Source organism: Protopterus annectens, chromosome 2.part1 (assembly GCF_019279795.1).
Source record: "Protopterus annectens isolate FY-2018-M chromosome 2.part1, PAN1.0, whole genome shotgun sequence".
In the NCBI taxonomy this organism is placed as follows: Eukaryota; Metazoa; Chordata; order Ceratodontiformes; family Protopteridae; genus Protopterus; species Protopterus annectens.
Window position 1 is genome coordinate 1,488,775,715 of NC_056729.1, and position 19,969 is coordinate 1,488,795,683.

Below are 19,969 nucleotides of genomic sequence, written 5' to 3' on the forward strand. Positions count from 1 at the left end.
ATAGTTATTCCCTTTGGAAATAACAAAGTACCCACAAACTACCACATAGGTGGTAGTCCCCTAAATACGGAAAACGTAATAAGGGATCTGGGGACCCTTGTAGATAGTAATCTCGCATTTGATAATCACATTGCCAAAGTGGTTAGAAAATCCTTCTATGTGGCCCACCTAATCACAAAAGGGTTTGCATCCAGATCAAAAGAGGTCATTGTGCCTTCTACTCATTACTCATCAGACCCATCATAGAGTACAACGCCCCATTTGGGATGTACATTACAAGACACCTGCAACAGCTGGAAAGACCACAGAAGTACCTCACCAAGAGGATCACTGGCTTCAAACAGATGCCCTATGCAGCTCGACTAAAGAAACTCCAGCTGCACCCGGTTGCATACTGCCTGCTAAGAGGTGATATCTGCCTGACATACAAGGCCATGTCCAACCCAGAACTGATGGACATGCTCCACCTAAATAAAACCTTATCCCCTCTAGCCATGCTCTAGGGATCTAAACCTCACCACAACAATAAATAGGATGCACTGGAGGGATAGATTCCTGTCTTCCCATGCTTTGGAACAAGATTCCAATCTACATTAGGCAGAGCTCCTCGCTAGCACTCTTCAAGAGAAACCTTGACGAGTGGATGGGAAACAGAACGTTTACCCCGGGGATCACTTCAGTGGCTCTGCTGGACAGAGGCACAGGGAACTAATCTAAGGGGTCGGCGAAAGCCAACACATTCTGGCTAGGCTTATAAATGCCTTCGGGCAGATAGCCTAGTACCTACCTATGAACCTATGAACCTATGAATTGTTTAGCGGGACTGACCAATATTAAAGTATTCACACAAACCAGGAACCCCAGAAAAATTCACAAAAAAGCTTAAGAAATGGAAAGATGCAAACCGGAGCCACTCAGTGTAATTCCAGAATTTTTTATTACAAACGCAGATTAAGCGCTTTAAATGGATTATAACAGAGACTTCTTCGGAATCTGTTAACACTAACAATAGTGCACCATTTTAAACCCACTCAGTAGTCACATGCTTATTCTCCCAGCCAATAAAAAACAATAAACAACTACACACTTCCTCAATATATTGAACCCTTTTTACATATTTAAAGGAGGTGCACAATACAATAGTGCGATTGTAGTTTTAATACACTCTGAATAGTGAGGCTGGCATTTAAACCAAGTGGTACTAAATAATTCAATCTAATCTGCCAGTACAACTCTCTCAGGCATTAAAGATCTTCCCATGGTCCCCCCAGGGTCTTCTGTACAGTGTCCAAGCCAAGGAAACAAAACTCATAATCCAGAAATTCTAAACAGCGTCTAAAGAGAGCATTTCTCTTCTTTTTGTTTTTTATATTGCACCTATACTCATAGATCCTTTCTCTCAAATGTCTTTGGGTCTTCCCACATAAAATCCTTCACATTGTAAACACATTGCAAGGTATAACAATGAAGCCACAGTACAAGCGAGGACACAAATTTTATTAGACACTGAATACCACGTTTCAAATACTCCACATTAACGTACCAAGTTTGCGTTTTCATTTAGAAACACTTCTTCAGATGTGGGTGTAGATGCAGCTCACTTTAAACAATGCACACCCAAATTCAAATAACGATCTCCAAAGCTGAGGCACAACCTCTAACTGAAAAACCTCATTGATGGCTTGTCTGCCTGGGAATTGCCTTACAATAACTTGTAACTTGTTTCTGCTGCCTTTTCAGTTAGAGGTTTTGCCTCAGCTTTGGAGATTGTTATTTGAATTTTTGGGTGTACATTGTTTAAAGTGAGCTGCATCTACACCCACATCTGAAGAAGTGTTTGTAAACGAAAACGCAAACTTGGTACATTAATGTGGAGTATTTGAAACATAATATTCAGTGTCTAATAAAATTTGTGTCCTCGGTCCTCGCTTGTACTGTGGCTTCATTGTTTCATCGTGCTGGTACCTGTTTTAGGTTTAAAGGTTTATTTTGGTACCTTGTTACTTGTTTTTTGGATTACAAACATTGCAAGGTATATTACTCCAACCATGTTACATGTGCACTAAAAGGTAGACCTAATTTTCCTTTTATTGACTATTACATCATCACCGTCATGGATGAACCAACATTGGCAGCAATACCCACACTTGTATATTCCCCCCTTCCTTTCTCTGTTGATGTTGAAACTGGGAGAAGCTCAAGAAGCAAGGAGAGACTAGGATTATGGATGCAGGCCTTTAATGAGAATAACAATAATCATCATCTTCTTTTTCTTTTGGCTGCTCCCATTAGGGGTCGCCACAGAGGATCACCTGTTTCTGTTTCTTCCTGTCCTCTGCATCTTGCTGTGTCACACCAACCACCCACATGTCCTCTCTCACCACATCCATAAATAAACCTTATCTTAGGTCTTCTTCTTTTCCTATTACTTGGCAGCTCCATCCTTAACATCCTTCTCCCAATATACAAAGCATCCTTCCTCAGCACATGTCCAAACTAATGCAATCTCACCTCTCTGGCTTTGTCTCCAAACCATCCAACCTGAGCTGACCCTCTAATATACTAATTTGTAATCCTGTCATCTTCATCACACCCATTGCAAATCTTAACATCTTTAACTCTGCCCCCTCCAGCTCAGACTCCTGTTTTGTCATCAGTGCCACTGTCTCCAACTCGTATAACATAGCTGGTCTCACTAACATCTTGTAGACCTTCCCATTCACTCTTACTGGTACCCATCTGTACAAATCACTCCTGACACTCTTCTCCACCCACTCCACCCTGCCTGCACTCTCTTCATTAACTCTATTCGACACTCACCATTACTCTAAACTGTTGATCCCAAGTATTTAAACTCATCCACTTTCACCAGCTCTACTCCCTGCATCTGCACCATTCCTCTGTCCTCCCCCTCATTCACACATGTATATTCTTAGTCCTGCTGACCTTCATTCCTTTCCACTCTAGAGCAGATCTCCACCTCTCCAGCATCTCCTCAACCTGTTCCCTACTCTCACTGCAAATCACAATGTCATCCGCAAACATCATAGTCCATGAGGGACTCCTTTCTGATCTGATCTCTTCTGTCAACCTGTCCATCACAATTGCAAATAAGAAAGGGCTCAGAGCTCATCCTTGATATAATTCCACCTCCACCTTGAATGCATCCGTTACTGCTACCACAGACCTCACCACTGTCACATTGTCCTCGTACATATCCCGTACCACTTTTACATATTTCTCTGCCACTCCTGACTTCTGACTTCCTCATAAAATACCACAACTCCTTTCTAGGCACTGTCATATGCTTTCTCTAAGTCTACAAAGACACAATGCAACTCCTTCTGACCTTCTCAATACTTCTCCATCAATAACCTCAGTAGTGCCCTTTCCTGGCATTAAACCATACTGCTGCTCACTAATCATCACCTCTCTTCTTAATCTAACTTCCACTATTCTTTTCATTAACATTAATGCTGTGGCTGATCAGTTTTATCCCTCTGTAGTTACTACAAGTCTGCACATCACCCTTATTCTTAAAAATTGGTACCAGTACACTTTTTCTCCACTCCTCAGGCATCCTGTCCCTTTCCAAGATTTTTTTAAACAATCTAGTTAAAAACCCTACTGCCACCTGTCCTAAACACCTCTGTGCTCCCACAGGTATGTCATCTGGACCAACAGCCTTTCCATTCTTCATCCTTTTCATAACTGTCCTTACTTCCTCCTTGCTAATCCGTTGCACTTCCTGATTCACTATCCTCACATCATCCAGCCTTCTCTTTCTCTCTCTCTCTCATTCTCTTCATTCATCAGCCCCTCAAAGTACTCTTTCCATCTGCTCAGCACACTCTCCTCGCTTGTGAGTACATTTCCCTCATTGTCCTTTATAACCGTAAACTGCTGCACAAATTCCCAGCTTGTTCCCGCTGTCTAGCCAATTGGTACAGGTTCTTTTCTCCCTCCTTAGTGTCCAACCTTTCATACAAATCACCATACTCCTTTTCTTTAGCCTTCGCAACCTCTCCCTTCATCATACACCTCATATTTTTGTCCTCCTGTCTGCTTACTTCATCTCTCTGGCAATCACCAACCTCTTCCTCCGTATACTCTTCTGTACTTCCTTATTCCACTGCCAGGTCTCCTTGTCCTCTTTCTTCTGTCCAGATGTCACACCAAATAGCTTTCTATCTGTCTCCTTTACCACATCTGCTGTGGCTGTCCAGCTGTCTGGCAACTCTTCACTGACACCCAGTGCCTGTATTAACTCTTCCCTGAACTCCACCTTACAGTTATCCTTTTTCAACTTCCACCATTTGTTCCTTGGCACTCCCCTCACTCTCCACTTCTTGATCTCCAATATCATCCTAAAGATCACAATCTTATGCTGCCTAACTACACTTTCCCCTGTCACCACTTTGCAGTCTCCAATCTCCTTCAGACTGGTCCTTCTGCAAAGGATATAATCCACCTGTGTGCATCTTCCTCCACTGTTGTATGCCACCCTATGCTCCTGCCTCTTCTTAAAATAGATGTTTACCACAGCCATGTCCATCCTTTTTGCAAAATCCACTACCATCTGACCTTCTGCATTCCTCTCCTCCACACCATGCCTACCCATCACCTCCTCTTCCCCTCTGTTCCTTTCACCAACATCCCCATGTCTCACCGTTGGGTACACTCTCCACCACTTCATCCAACTTGCTCCAAAATGTTTTCTTCTCATCCATTGCACACCCAACTTGTGGAGCATATCCACTAACAACATTCATCATCACACCATAAATTTCTAGCTTCATAAACATCACCCTATCCAACACTCTTTTCATCTCCAAAACACTCTTGACATACTGTTCCTTCAGGATAACCCCTACTCCATTTCTCCTCCCATTCACACCATGGTAGAACAATTTGAACCCACCTGCAATACACCTGGCCTTACTTCCCTTCCACCTGGTCTCGTGCATGCACAATATGTCCTTTTCTCTGTCATATCAGCTAGCTCTCTCTCACTTTACCAGTCATACTTCCAGTATTCAAAGTTCCTACCTTCAGTTCCACACTGCTAACTTTCATGCTCTCCTCCTGTCTTCGAGAATGCCTCCCCCACTCTTCCTCCTCTTCTCCTTCAGCCAACAGTAGCCCAGTTTCTACCTGCACCCTGTTGGCTAACAGTAGTGGAAACAGTCATTGTTAACCTGGGCCTCAACCAATCTGATATGGAAATCTGTATTGTTGTCCGCATATTTGATCTGGCAAGAATTTTATACAAGATGCCCTTCCTGACGTAATCCTCTCCATTTATCTGGAAATGGGATTGGCACAATGGCACAAACAAATACATTGACTTGTGCATCCCCCAGTGGTTGGGTTGAGAATAACAGTCATACAGAATATTATATCCATAAAGTAGCAGAAAGTATTCTAAGAATGAAGCCTACATGGGACTGGAGAAAGGAGATTCTGCCGATAAGGATGATTGCAATTAAGGATATAGACAAGAGGGAAGGGGGAATGGAATTTATTAGAAAAAATGGCAAAGGAACCAAGGTATTGGGAGCAAGTAACTAGAGAGGGAAAGATGATAGAATGGGAAGATGCCAAGAATTTATTTGGACTGTAGGTTAGAGATTGATTTCCTTGATGATAGAATGGGAAGATGCCAAGAACATATTTGGACTGCAGGTTAGAGATTGCTTTCCCTATCAAGGATTGAGGTTAGAGATTGCTTTCCCTATCAAGTATTGATATGAAGGTTTAGGCAAAGAGAAAGAAATAGGGGGGTCCAAAATGAAAGACCAGGACTGGTAGAGTTTTTAGTAGAATCTAGAACAGAAGCTGCCATTAAAAAATGAATAATTAGTAGAGCATATAAAATATTGCATGATAAATATAAGAATGAATCAGAGGAGGTTAGAAAGGATTGGGAAGAGAGACTGGATAAGCAGTTTACAAAGAAACAATGGGAGGATATGTGTATGGCTCCCAGATATGCAATAAAATCTAGAAGATTTAGGATTTTTACTTGGAAATGTTTACATATATATTTTTATACCCCAAGTAGACTTCAGAGGTTTTTTCTCGGGTAGATAGCAAATATTGGAGGTATGATGGGGAAGAAAGAGGAAATTGGGAAAATATTTTCTGGTACTGCATTGAGTTGGCATACTTTAAGGATTCCCCTGTGGGATGCACTGTTGTAAATGCTGGGTGGGCAGATTGATGTGACAAGGAGATGATTTCTCTGAGCTAAGATACAGAATCAGAATTGTGTAGACATGGTAAAGCCTTGTTGACTCTTAATTGTGGTGGCTGCCAAAAAAAAAAAAGCAATTACTAGAAAATGGAAATCAAAATGTAAACCAGCTATATTAGAAGTAGTGAATATAGTAACAGAGATAAAACAACTGGAACTGAGATCTTTAGAAAAAGGTAGGAGAAAAGTACATGGGGAAAAATGGGAATTGTGGGAGCAATACATACAGGGGAGGGATGCTGTTTAAAAGAAGACAGGACTTAAATGAGCTATGTAATACTTGACTGAAAACAATTGGGTAGATTGCAAGTAATGTATAATGTTTACAAATGGGAGTGTGTCAGTATGGTTTGTGATGTCAAATGCTTGCAATTAGGATTGTGTCAGCGTGGTTTGTTTTCATTTATATAAATGTATGATTGTTTATGTTATAAGTGATGGTTTAATAAAGATGTTTCTTGTTTAAAAAAAAGGGGGCAGGAACTGAATAATTTATGTGATGTTGCTTAGGTTAGTTATATGCTATATTGCAATATATGTGAAGCATAATGTTTGTTAATTTTTAACTTGTCAATACAGTTTGATTACTTAAATGTGCTGTGTCACAAGTGGTAATTCAGTAAAGGTGTTAAGAAGCTATTCATATATTTCTACATTAAGAAATGTATGACCATCAGTTCTGCCTAAAAATGTATTTTCAAAGTCAGTTTGTAGGATGATATTTTTAACTGAATTGCCAAGTGACAGTTAAAAAATTAATGTGGAGAGGACTCATAGTTACTATTTTAAAAAATTGTATTTAAAAATGTTACAAAATGGTGAAATTAGAAAATATTTTTCAACTTAAAATTGTACTGCGGCAGCAATGAAAGTCTAGATTTTTTTAACTATTAAAAAAAAATCACATTTTTCACCACAGATTTTCAACATTCCATCGAAGTCTCAACCTCATGAGTTAGTTAACTGTTATTATACCATGACCCCCCCAAAACGTGCACGCTGATTGGCCAGCGTGCACATTGTAAATCGAGTTATACTAATGGAAAAAGGTCCGGTCGCCCGGACTTTTCCATTAGTATAACTCTACTTTAAACACTGTCTGCTATGTTAAATGGGTTTAACATAGCGAGACAGCTTTAAAATAAGCAACGGAGATCTCTGTTGCTTATTTTAAAGCTGTCTCGGTATGCTAAACCCATTTAACATAGCGAGACAGGTTTTAAAAAAGCAACGGAGAAAGCAAGATCTCCGTTGCTTTTCTGTTCTATGTTAAATGGGGTTAACATAGCGAGACAGTTTTAAAATAAGCAACGGACATCTTCGTTGCTTATTTTACTGTCTCGCTATGTTAAACCATTTAACATAGCAAAAAGTAAAAAAAGCAACGGAGATCTTGCTTTCTCCGTTGCTATACAACTCTGATGTACTGCGCAGGCGCAGTACATCAGAACTGCGGATGCCAGACATCTGCGGAAGGGCAGTAAACAGGCATTATACTATGCCATTATTTACGAAAAGTAATAGTTTCTTTTCTTAAATAATGTCATGGTATAATAGCAATAACCCACTTCTGGGTGTGGGTTATGCTGTATTTGCCCACGGTTGACTTTGTTTGGTCCCTCGGGCTTCGTCCTCGGGACCAAACCACGCCAACCGTGGGTAAATCCAGCATTACCCACACCCAGGCGTGGGTTATTGCTATATTCAGCAATTCTCTTTGAAAATATAATTTCTCATTCAGTTTGCTAAGTAACATTTTCAGACACAATTATGGAATTATATTTGCTTCATTCATGAGATGTGGACTTACAAATGTTGCTTTGAAAATTTGATGTGAAATTTTTAAGTGACAGTGATGTTATCATTGTTAACATACTGTTCTTGAAATCCTTATTAAACTCAGCTAAGAACGAATGTAGGACAATGTTTTTAATGCTCTAAAAATGTAAAACACCACATATAAAACACATCTGTCCACTAATAGTATATGCAAAGCCCATTTTCCTAAGTTTAATAATCCCCTTTTCAGGACAGTTGTTACAGGGAAACAACAAATCTTTCAGAAGTGAAGAGGTGCTCTGTGGCATCATAGGTTCATAGGTTTATACTAGGCTATCTGCCCGAAGGCATTTATAAGCCTAGCCCAAATTTTTGTGGCTTACGCCACCCCTTATATGAAAAAATACTCTGCCCATTAGTTTGTTGTGCCTCTGTCCAGCAGTGACACAGAGATGATTCAGGTAAACCTATGATCTCCCATCCACAGGTCTAGATTTCTCTTGAACAGAGTCAGCGAGGTGCTCTGCCTCACATGGACCGGGATTTTATTCCACAGCATAGGGAGTCTCTGAGTGATAAATCTATCCCTCCAGCACGTCCTATTTATATCCGTGCTAAGGTTTAAGTCGCTTGCTCTAGTGGTTTTGGTGGATTTGGATTTTTGAGGTGGAGCATGTCCATTAATTCCGGGTTGGACATGGCCTTGTATGTCAGGCACATGTCACCTCTGAGCAGACGGTATGCGACTGAATAGAGCTGGAGTTTCTTCAATCTGGCAGCATATGACAGATTTTGGAGTCCCTTTATCCTTTTGGTGAGGAACTTTTGGGGTCTCTCCAATTGCTGCAGATGTCGGGTGAGATACATCCCGAATGGGGCATTGTACTCGATCATTGGTCTGATAAGTGAAGAGTACAGGGAACAATAACCTCACTAGATCTGGATGTGAATCCCTTCATGATCAGGTGGGCAATGTAGAAGGTCTTTCTAACCACTTTAGCAATGTGAGTGTCAAAGAAAGGCCACTGTCAACCTGGGTCCCCAGGTCCCTGATAACCTCTTCTGTGCTTAGTGGATTGCCACCTATATGGTAGCTTGGGGTTACCTTGTTTTTCCCGAAGGGTATGACTATACATTTTTGGCGTTTAACTTCAGGCCATGGCTCTGGCACCAGCTATCTGTTTCCGTGGGTCCCTTCTCAAGGATATCCGTGTCTGATGCACTTTCCACTATGGCGCTCAGTTTGCAGTCGCCTGCACACTTTGTCCGCCCAAGTCCTCCGATGTTCCCCTGTACTTCTGAGAAGTAGATGCCAAACAATAGGGGCCAAGGACCGAGCCCTGTGGGACACCACTTGTGACCGGCTTGGAGTCTGACACAGCGCCAGCAACTCTAACCCTGTGGGTTCTGTCCTTAAGCCAGTTTGCAACCCATCTTGTGACATATGGGTTTACATTTAAGCTGGTAAGTTTTTCTACAATACCCGAGTGGGGTATTGTGTCGAAAGCCTTTGCAAGGTCAAGGTAGGCTGTATGGACTGCCTTTCCCTCATCAATGGCCTTGGTGACTGTTTCGAAGAAGTCAACCAAGTTCAAAAGGCATGATCTTCCCTTGACGAAGCCTAACTGGGTCGGGTCCAATGTCTGCAAGTCCATTATGATCCTCTCCATAGCTTTGCAGACTAGACTTGTTAAGCTTATGGGGCGGTAATTACCAGGGTCCGTGAGGCGCCGCCTTTGTGGAGTGGGACCACAGTTGCCGTACGCCACTCCTTGGGCACGTATCCTGTGGTAAGGCTGAGATTAAACAGCTGCCTTATGTGCGGGTTTAATTCCTCATTTAGCTCGTGTAGCACACAGCCGGGGACACCATCCGGTCCCATTGATGCTGTGTTTTTAGCTTTAGAGAGAGCAGCTTTCACCTGCGCATTTGAGATGTCCGGGAGGCTACACTCGGCTGGGATAGTTATCTCTCCTTTAGGGGAGAGGGGTGAAGTTTGCACTGAACCTGTCTGCCAGTATGTTGGCAATGTCTGTGGGTTCAGTGATTTTTGTATCATTTTGGACTAATTCTGAGCATATCTGGGAGTTTCCACCCAGGTTCCTAACATAGCTGAAAAAGGCCTTATGATTGTCCTTTGAATCCATGGCAATTTTTCTCTCAAAATTGGCCTTAGTTGATTTTATGAGTGCTCGTATTTTTTACTAATAATGATCAGGGTGACTTCCCTTTTATGGATTTTGTTCTATCATGTAATAGCTTTCTCCTCTTATTGTAAAGTTTGTTAATGGCTGGGGTCCACCAGACTGGACGTTTGCCCTTTGTGGAAAGAGTCTTGGTTTTATTTGGGATTGCCTGATCCATGCAGTCCTGGAGGTGTTCATAGAAGGCATTTGTAAGGGCTTCCGTAGCTTGGGTTCTGGTTTCCACTGGCTCAGGGGCCTTGAAGGATACCACACCAGTCTTGAGTAGTGTGAAGTTTGCTTTAGAGAAGTTCTTCACTATGGTCTTTTTGTTTGGGGTGGGGGCGGATGTGGATTTCCAGTGAGATTAGTTTATGATCAGATCTCACCAATGAGGGATATACTTCGGTGTGGAGCATTTTGTCCCCATGTTTGTGACAATGAGATCTAGTATATTTTCTCCTCTCGTGGGAACAGTGACTAGCTGTTCCATGGCATTTGAATTTATGAACTCCAGGAACCGTTGGGCTAGAAAGTTAGGGCTTGAGTAATGTTCCCAGTCTATATTCGGGTAGTTGAAGTCACCCAATATGATGGTGTTTGGAGATACATTTATACTCTCCAGTGTCTTCAGGAAGGCTGTGTGGGGTTCCTGAGTTTGAGAGGGTGGCCTGTAGCATGCTACAATTTGTAGAGCAGTTTTGCCTATGGTTAGCTGCACCTGGATGGTTTCAAAGCTATGCGTTGCCACCAACCTGGAGGTGTGGGTATCCTTTATGAATATGGATACACCCCCTCCTTTTGTGGTGTGGTCCGGGTTTTGGGGCCGGAACGCATGATATGAGGTAAAACCTAATAGTGCCGGGGTGCTCTCAGGAGCCTTGAACCAGGTTTCAGTTACAGCACAGACATCGATGTTCTCCATACTGAGAAGGGCCTCGAGTGCGTGCATTTTGAGATTTAGACTTCTGGCATTGAAGCAGCATTGCCCTCAGTTTCTTCCCATTTTTGTTTTCTAGGGTGGTAGGTTTAGAATTTGAGCCTTGCCTAAAAAGGCACTATGGGGTGGCAAGAGCCTTAGCCAATATCCGGAATCCCAGGGGTGACAGGTGCAAGCCGTCCCTTGCGAAGCAGCGTGGCTTGTCAAGCATGTCATCCCAGGCAGACAGACACTGGATCCCCTTTGAATGACACCAGACATTAAGGCAATTGTTAAAGCTGATCATCTTGTCTCTATATTGTGGCATCATTCTTGGTGAAGGAAGGATACTGCTCAGGGTTAGGGTCATACCTGCCTGGGCTACATAATCAGAAAGCTCCTCTATGTCTCTTTTCATGTAGTCCAGGGAGGTGCGTCTCAGGTCGCTCACACCAGCATGGACAATGACTGTGTCATATTTGTACTTGCCGTGGAGTGACCCGAGTGCTTGTGTTATGTGGCAGATTCTAGCCCGATAGGCAGCTTACTGTGACCCTCTCCTTGTTCAGCCTGGTGAGTGGGACGTCAGTGTGTCTGACTATAGAGTCACCTATGACAAGTATGTTTGGTGTTGTATTTGGCCTTAAGGGCTGTGACTGCTTTGCACACTGCTTTTGTGGTTTATGTGTTGCTTGTGGGGTGTCTTGAGGTAGCAGTTGTTTGGGTGTCTGCTTTGGAGGCCTCTGCTGTTTAGGTAAATTTTTACTCAGAGCCTCCGAGTATGTCTTTGTGTGTTTATGTGTTTGATTCAGTGGAGTGGTAGCATTATGTGAGGCTGGTTTTGTGGTGTGTATATTTGCCTTCTCCTCCTGTCTGGTCTTGCCAGTCCTGAGTTGAGAGAGCTCAGCCTCCAGTTTGGCTAAATAGCTGCATCTCTCGTAAGTATTTGTGTTATGTGGGAGGAGGAGAGGGTTGTCTGTGTACATGAGGCAGTTATAACATTGCCTCAAGATTCCCAGATTCACCAGCTGGACCGGAGAGAAGATTGACAACTGACCTTTGGACATGCTAGAATAATATTGGGAATTCCTTAATTGAAAACAAGGGCCAGTGGGGAGTGAGGGTGTAGTGCTTTTAATTTTTAGTGCTGACTTATATAATTGCTTTAGTGAGCAAGTGCCAGGTAACTTGAGTGCAGTGTGTTACAAGTAACTAAATGCAAAAACGACAAACAGTAACTTTCTTTCAAGTGAAACAAGGAAATAAGTACATTAAGCAATGCAGATATCACTAGTGATCCACAGAAGCACTGAGAAGTTGCGTATTAGGTGGAATTAGCTTCCAGGGAAATATCAAGCAAACAAACAACAAGCATATAAACAAAGCTAGATTCAGCAGGCCTGGATCTAGTCTATGCTAGAGCAAACAAGGTGAACCAATTTCAGTAAGATACAGTTCAAATATTCAGGCACTATAAACCTTTAACCAGAAATTCCCAGCTCAGAAGGGCAGAGTCCAGCCTCTTCTCCCACAAGAGTGCAGACCACGAACCTTCTTAATGTAAAATAACTGGCCTGAAGCCCAAGTGCCTAAACCAGAACTAATATACTTGGACACTGGGCTCTCAATCAGCAGTTCCCAACTTAGAAGGATGAAAGCTACCTGTCCTGCCACCACAGTGCTTGCCACAAACCTTCCTAATGTAAAACAACTGGTCTGAAGCCCAAGTGCTTAATCCAAAAGACTTGAATGATAGCTACACTTTAATCAAGTTACAACCAAGCAGTAATAAATACCATTGAATACTTTAGAGAATGTCTGGATTAGTGCTCAAGTTACACAAACAAAGCTAGATCCAGCAGGCCCGAATCCAGTCTATGCCACAGCAAACAAGGCGCACCAACTTCAGTAAGAAACAGTTCAGATATGCATGCACTATAAGCCTTTAACCAGAAATTCCCAGCTCAGAAGGGCAGAGTCCAGCCTCTCCTCCCACAAGAGTGCAGACCACGAACTCTCTTAATGTAAAATAACTGGCTTGAAAGCCCAAGTGCTTAAACCAGAATTAATACACTTTAATTACCCCTAGGCAGTCCGTCATATACCTAGGATGCTCCTCTTATTGAGTATTATTTTTTAGGTATGATCTGTGTACCATGGATTTTATTTATTCATCCCTATAAAAAGCTCTATAAAGCTTTAGTAAGAGTAAGGCCATGATTCATAGAGATGTGAGATCTTCTGTGCAAGTGTTGCCCAGCTTGTTGTCAATGCAAGGTGATGTGAGCAATAATTAAACATGCAGAGTGAGACAGGCATCACTTCTGTGCATCTAGCAGTGTTCCATGGGACATAGATAAGCAGCACAGCAAGTGCACAGAATGGACATAGCCATGTAGTGAACTGTGTACACAGAAATGCAAGATGGAATCCATAGAGTGGCTGTGTGCTGCTTTATATGGACCTCACAAGGACTAAAAGCATTAACTAACAGGCTGTTGTATCTTGAAATGAAGCAGTGCATGTTAGACTATGCTGCACTTGCTAGCAGGTCTCTCAGCAAGAAATGCAAAGTGCTGTGTAAAGCTATATAGCCATTTAGTGTTTCCAGTTGCAGTGCTGTAGTTTCCACATATATGGACACTTGTGAGATGCATAAAAGGGGTGGAAGGGGGATATACAGGAAAGTAGGGAAAGGGGAATTTGAGTAGTGGGACACACAAAAGGGCATCATATAAAAATATGCAGGATAGAGAGGAAGGCAAGGCAACTTTTTTGTGGGGATAAGGTCCTTTCTCTCTCTCTCTCTTTTTTTTTTTTTTTTTTTTTGTTTGCTTTCTGTAGATAGATGGGAAGTGGGTAATGATGAAAGGAAAATCTTGGTAGGAAAGGGAATAGGGCAGTATGCAGAGGAAAAGATTAACATACAGAACAGCACAGACAAATGGATGAAAGTGCATATACTAGGATGGAGAGACATGGGATGGACAGAGGTAAGCAGAGGGATAGACAAATCATGATGGGAAGGATTGCACAATACACAGGGTATGAAGGGTGGCACTTAAAGAAGGGAGTATATCTGGCTGGGGGTAAGGTAGGGAATGAGCAGAAGTATGATGCTTAGCACCCCAGTTCAGGGGGACATTACTGACTTTCTGTGCTCTGCAACTTGAAAATGTGTACTGCTTCACACTACAAGGCAAGGACCATAATACTGGCTTAGACCACCTTCCCACATCCACCACAGGCCTGACCTCTGCTCAAAACTTGCTGCTGCCAATTGACATAAGATTTCCATTATTTTAGAGCTGCAGGTGTGGACAACTAGAGCTGTGGACCCTCCCCTCCAGAATAGTCACAAACCTCCACCCTCCTTCTTCGTCAAACTTGGGTCACATGGGCTATTGCCAGACTTTTATCCCTTTAGGCCAATGAAGAAGGTACTCCATAGGCAATGGTTCTGGCCTACCTACTTGTGAGGGGGCCAGGACTCCCCCCTCTGTTGAGTGTTATGATAAAAAATAAATAGATAATAATAACTGCAGACAACACATTTAGCAAAGGAGAATAGTCGGTCTTGTATCCCTGAAAATATGAAGCTTCATTCTTTTATATTATTTTATTTCTAAACTTTATAAATTGTAACTATTAAACTATTGCCACTGAACAATTAAAAATAAACACCGTTGACCCTTTAACTGTGCTTTTCCATGTTAGGCAAACGGTCCAAGTTTCACATTGGAACTTTCTACTCTGACAGTAGCCATATTGGCAGGAAATAGATCATCAAAAACAGACTATAATTACCAGGAATCTATCTTGAAATAAAACTGATTTCAAAATAGAATATTCAGTAAACATTTTACACCTTCTTTATGCTTCTCCCTTCATATGAGACACTCCCATCTGTATCACCGTAACCCTCCTCAGCATCTACCTTAGCAGAAGATTGCCCATATGAGTTGCCTGATGAGCATGTTTGTCATCTAGACCTGTAAGTAGGAGATACAATGGGAAGTTAGCCATAAATGAAAAACTAAAAGTGAACTGGACATATTTAAAACATACATAATTTATGAATAAAACTTAACCTGACTGGTTACTAGTCTGTTCTGCCTCCTGCAGTATGTGACACTGGCCTCACCCCGAGATGAACTTGAGGCTTTATGGTCCAAGTGCTAACTGTCCTGAGTGTAGAGGAGTCTACCTCACAAGTGTCTCCAAGCACCAACAATGCTACACCTGCAGCTGTGGTAACAGCTGAGCACAGTGCATCTGATGTCAGTATGTTCACTGTTGTGCAGCATCACTGTTGTGCCTGATGCTGTCATTTATCACAGTTTGCCCCTGACATGTGAACGTCACTCAAGATCAGAGAGCAGATATGCAAGACTATCGTTCAGGGGTAGTCTGCTGCAACCCAGTAAGTATGGAGTTGATGATTATTTTGCTAGGCTTGAGAATGTTATACAGCTCTGACAGCATCTCTGTGAGGACACGGGGTCCAGGAACACATTTGTCTTACAAGATCTGTGGTAACACACACCTGTTCATTCTCCAGTTCCATGCACAGGATTTCCAGTACAACCGTTATCTCCTGGTAGTGTTGTTTGAGTTTGGGGTAAGGTACGTACCTGGGATGGTGCTGTAGGGGGAAGCCACCTCAAGGTCCACAGTTTTAACCTTCATCTAGGTCATGATCCTATAGTCACACATCATCCCTGCTAAGAGAAACCCTAGTTCAGCAAGCCATCACAGTCATATAATTGTACCAAATCCCATCACAGAAGTAAATTTTCTCTCACACAGTATATTTGTCACTTCAAGACCCCACTCCCCACCTCCTTTGACAAACTGCCCCCACCTAGTGTGTGTGTATGTGTGGTAACAGCCGTGTATCACTGTGTCCCTAGCCATCTGTGCACACGATGATGACTCACTCCACCCTGCCTTCCTTTTGTGCGGTATATATGGAAATGACTGATACCCAGTGTGGCACAGCAATGCACTGACCAACATTACTTGATATTAACACTCCATGCACCATGTTTGTTTAAACTGGCACTGCACTGTCACTGTCTATTTATCAGTGTCCACAGTTGTGGACTATATGCTGCCACTTCATTGTTGCTGTTATGTACTCTGCCCTTCGCTGTCTAGGAGTGAAGGTTGAGTGTCTTCCTCTTGCTGCTGTTCTACTTTTCTCTCATTGGGCAATTGGTGTTCATTTAACTTCCCTGCTGGCAGTGTGTGTGTGTGTGTGTGTGTGTGTGTGTGTGTGTGTGTGTGTGTGTGTGTGTGTGTCATGGGGAGCTGCTCAGTTTTTGTCGTAACCAACATAGTATGTAGCATGTAACGTGCTAGGAACATCCTGCAGGTCGTATTATAGTATGCTCACCCCCAAAAAAAACATATCAAAGCAGTGCAAATGGGCTTTGAGTAGGCTGAGCAAACACTATGATATCGCAGGTTTTTGCACATATAGAATTATATTGAGTTCAGACACACTCTGTGGGTTTTGTACAGTCATAAGCTAGAGCTGCAGTGGTTGTCCAGGTTCATCTGCAACATATTATCAGCATATAGGTGGGACATAATACAGTTGTACATGCTATAGATGTTGCCATGTATAGTATTATTAGCTAGTGCTTGGAGCTGCCAGCTGGATGGCCTTCTGGAATCTGACCATGCAGTAAGTGGTGAAATAGCTGACGTGTCATGTATGTATGAATCATATAAACTGACTGGCTCTGTGCGAACACATGCTGGTTTTGATCCCACATGCGTCACAGACTACCTCTCAGTCTGTCAGTTCCTGTTCGCTTTACTAGAAAGGCTCACCCAGACTCTGCTACAGTTTTCTGTGAGGGGAATGGTTAGTTTGCTTTTTATTTGTTGTATTTTGTATTACTTTATTGCCTTTTTCTATTTTGTATACTGTAATTTGTTTTCTTTGCACTGTGTTTTACTTGTATTCTGCTTTTAACTGCATATTAAAACTTGAAAAGAGACCACAGGTCTGTCTCTTGTGAGTCAGACAGAAATTTTTCCCACCCAGGTACTGTTGTGTTCTTAAATACTACTGTCTTTCTAGTTGCCTGCCCCTTATGTTAATTTGACCATGTATCTCATTTCCTCTCTGCTTTCACTGGCTGGTGTGAGTAAGCACAAAATTATCATTTTGTGAAATCACTCCCCTTCAACTATTTAAATTTATTGGCCATCCTACTGTATTCCATTGTACCAGAATACAAGTTACCACCCCTTTCAATCTATCTTGCTGTTTTAAAAACAATGACTGTCCACTAAAACTTAACTTTTTAGACAGGTGAAACCTAAGTTACCTACTTTCACATCTAACTCCTCTGGTACACACTGCAGTGTTTAGGATAAACCATTTTTTTCATCTTACCTTTAAGCATCTATTGCAAGACCACCAGTTATTGAAGAGCCCACATTCTGCTTGTCAGTACTCATCTTTGGATTAGTGCTTCTGTTTTCTCCTGGTGAGAGAAAGAGTGCCGTTACATTATTTCCTGGAGACTGCTGATCACCAGAAAGCTTAATAACTGCTTTATATGTGACAGCTTGGAATCTGTGCTTATATTCTGATCCTGGTGAGAGTAGGAGCAGAGTGCATTGATTCCTGACTCTTTCGGTTTGGAGCGTGCTTGTCTGTGCTTAACATACCTGATTGGCCTGGTTGCTATTCAAGACATCTACCAGAAAAAGGCTACAAGCCTGCAGACCCTTCCATCATCTGGGACAAGACTGTGGATCAACAAACATGCCGTGGGCTGCTTCTTTTCTTGGAATTGGTGCTAATCTTTTGTTTTTGGTGAGAGAAGAAGCAAAGGAGTATTGTATCCCAACAGAGTAAAGTTGTGCTGAGACCAGCATTAGTAGTAGCCAGGCAGTAGCCATTCATGCGACTCCCCTCTTTTCATCATTCTTGACAAGCTAATTCTTTATTTTTCAGTAAGTACTGCTTGATTTCTTTCTAACTTCAGAATATATGCCTGAATACTTCATCCTTAAATTTTCAGGGTCTACTTATTAGTTTCCTCGCAAGTGTTTGGCTCTGTACAGACTAAGACATGTTGAGTGACATTTATCCTGTAAAAGGAATATATAAGGAAACAGCTCCAGTACTTAATGACCATCCCTCCTAGCATGTCTAAAGGTCAGTTCCCTGTGCTTTCTCCTATTAACCTGGTGAACTTGGGCATTGTGAGGCAGTGTAGCAACTGCCTCATGTACACAGACAACCCTCTCCTCTTACCTCCCAACACTCAGACTTGTGAGAGATGCACTTATATATCCAAATTGGAAGCCATGCACTCTCAAGCCAAGAACGGAATAACTGGTCAGGAGAAGAAGTTCAACACCTGCACCACACCACATGTGACACATAGCCCTCCAGAACACCCACCATCACCGCTCTCACATAAAAACACAAGCCACATACCCACCTTAGCAGAGGCTGTCAATAGAAATGTACCCAAATAGCAGAGACCTCCAAGGCAGAAACGCACTCGACCAGCACAACATAGCACAAACCACAAGACAAATAACTCATCTACACAGTGTGCTTCTCAATCTGAGCCCCTAAGGCAACACAGCTTGCCCAATACACTAATCATAGGTGACTCGATAGTGAAGCACACTGATGTCCTACTCACTAGGTTGAATAAGGAGAAGGTAACAGTAAGCTGTCTATCAGGTGCCAGAATTTGACACATAACACACGCACTCAGGGCACTCCACAACAAGTACAAGTATGATTCTGTCACTGTCCATGTGGGTGTGAATGATCTGAGATGTACCTTCTTGCACTACATGAAAAGAGACATGGAGGAGCTCTCGGATTATGTGGCCTAGGCAGGTATGACCCTAGCCCTGAGCAGTATCCTACCATTGCCAAGAATAATACCGCAGTACAAGCAGAAAATGACTGACTTCAACAATTGGCTAAGTTTCTGGTGTCATTCTAAGGGGATCCAGTATCTGTCTGCTTGGGATGACATGATTGACAGCCCTCGATGCTTTGCCAGAGATGGCCTGCATCTGTCACCCCTGGGTTTCCGGATACTAGCTAAGGCTCTTGCCACCCCTATAGTGCCTTTTTTTAGCCAATGTTCCAAAGACCAAATTGCCACTGTAACAGCTATAAATAAATGCAATCTGAGGGTCATGCTGCTCAGTGCTAGAAGTCTAAATCTAAAGATGCAGTTGCTCGAAGCACTCCTCAAAATGGAGAACATCAACGTTTTTGCTGTAACGGACACCTGGTTTAAAGCAGCAGAAAGCACCCCTGTGCTACCAGGCTATAACTCATTCCACACCTTTCAGCCCCAGAACATGGACCGAAGCTCCAAAGGCAGTGGTGTCTCCATATTCATAAAGGATATGCACACTTCTAGACTAGTAGCCCAGCATAACGCATCTGAGATACTTCAGGTACTACTAACATTGGGTAAGATGGCGATTCAGGTTGTAGCCTGCTATAGGTCTCCAACCATGTCCCTAGACTCTCACTCAATATTCCTAAGCACCCTGGAAACTATTAGGGTCCAATCCAACACTCTCATACTAGGTGACTTCAACTACTCTTCCATCAACTGAGAAAACTACTCATGCACCAATACACTGGCCCAACGCTTCCTGAAATTCATCAGTTCCAATGCCCTGTACCAGCTCATTCTTACTCCTGCTAGAGGAAGCAACATCCTTGACCTGGTTATTACTAACATGGGCAACTATTGCTCTAAACCAATAGTCAATTCCTCCCTGGTTAGATCCGATCACAAACTAATCACCATGGAAATCCAC

General features: G+C 42.5%; 1 protein-coding gene across 1 annotated transcript in view; it reads left to right on the forward strand.

The window, feature by feature from the left end:
* Positions 1 to 19,969, forward strand: part of CEP104 (centrosomal protein 104) — a 2,320,447-nt gene that overhangs the window by 1,573,413 nt on the left and 727,065 nt on the right. The window lies entirely within an intron of this gene.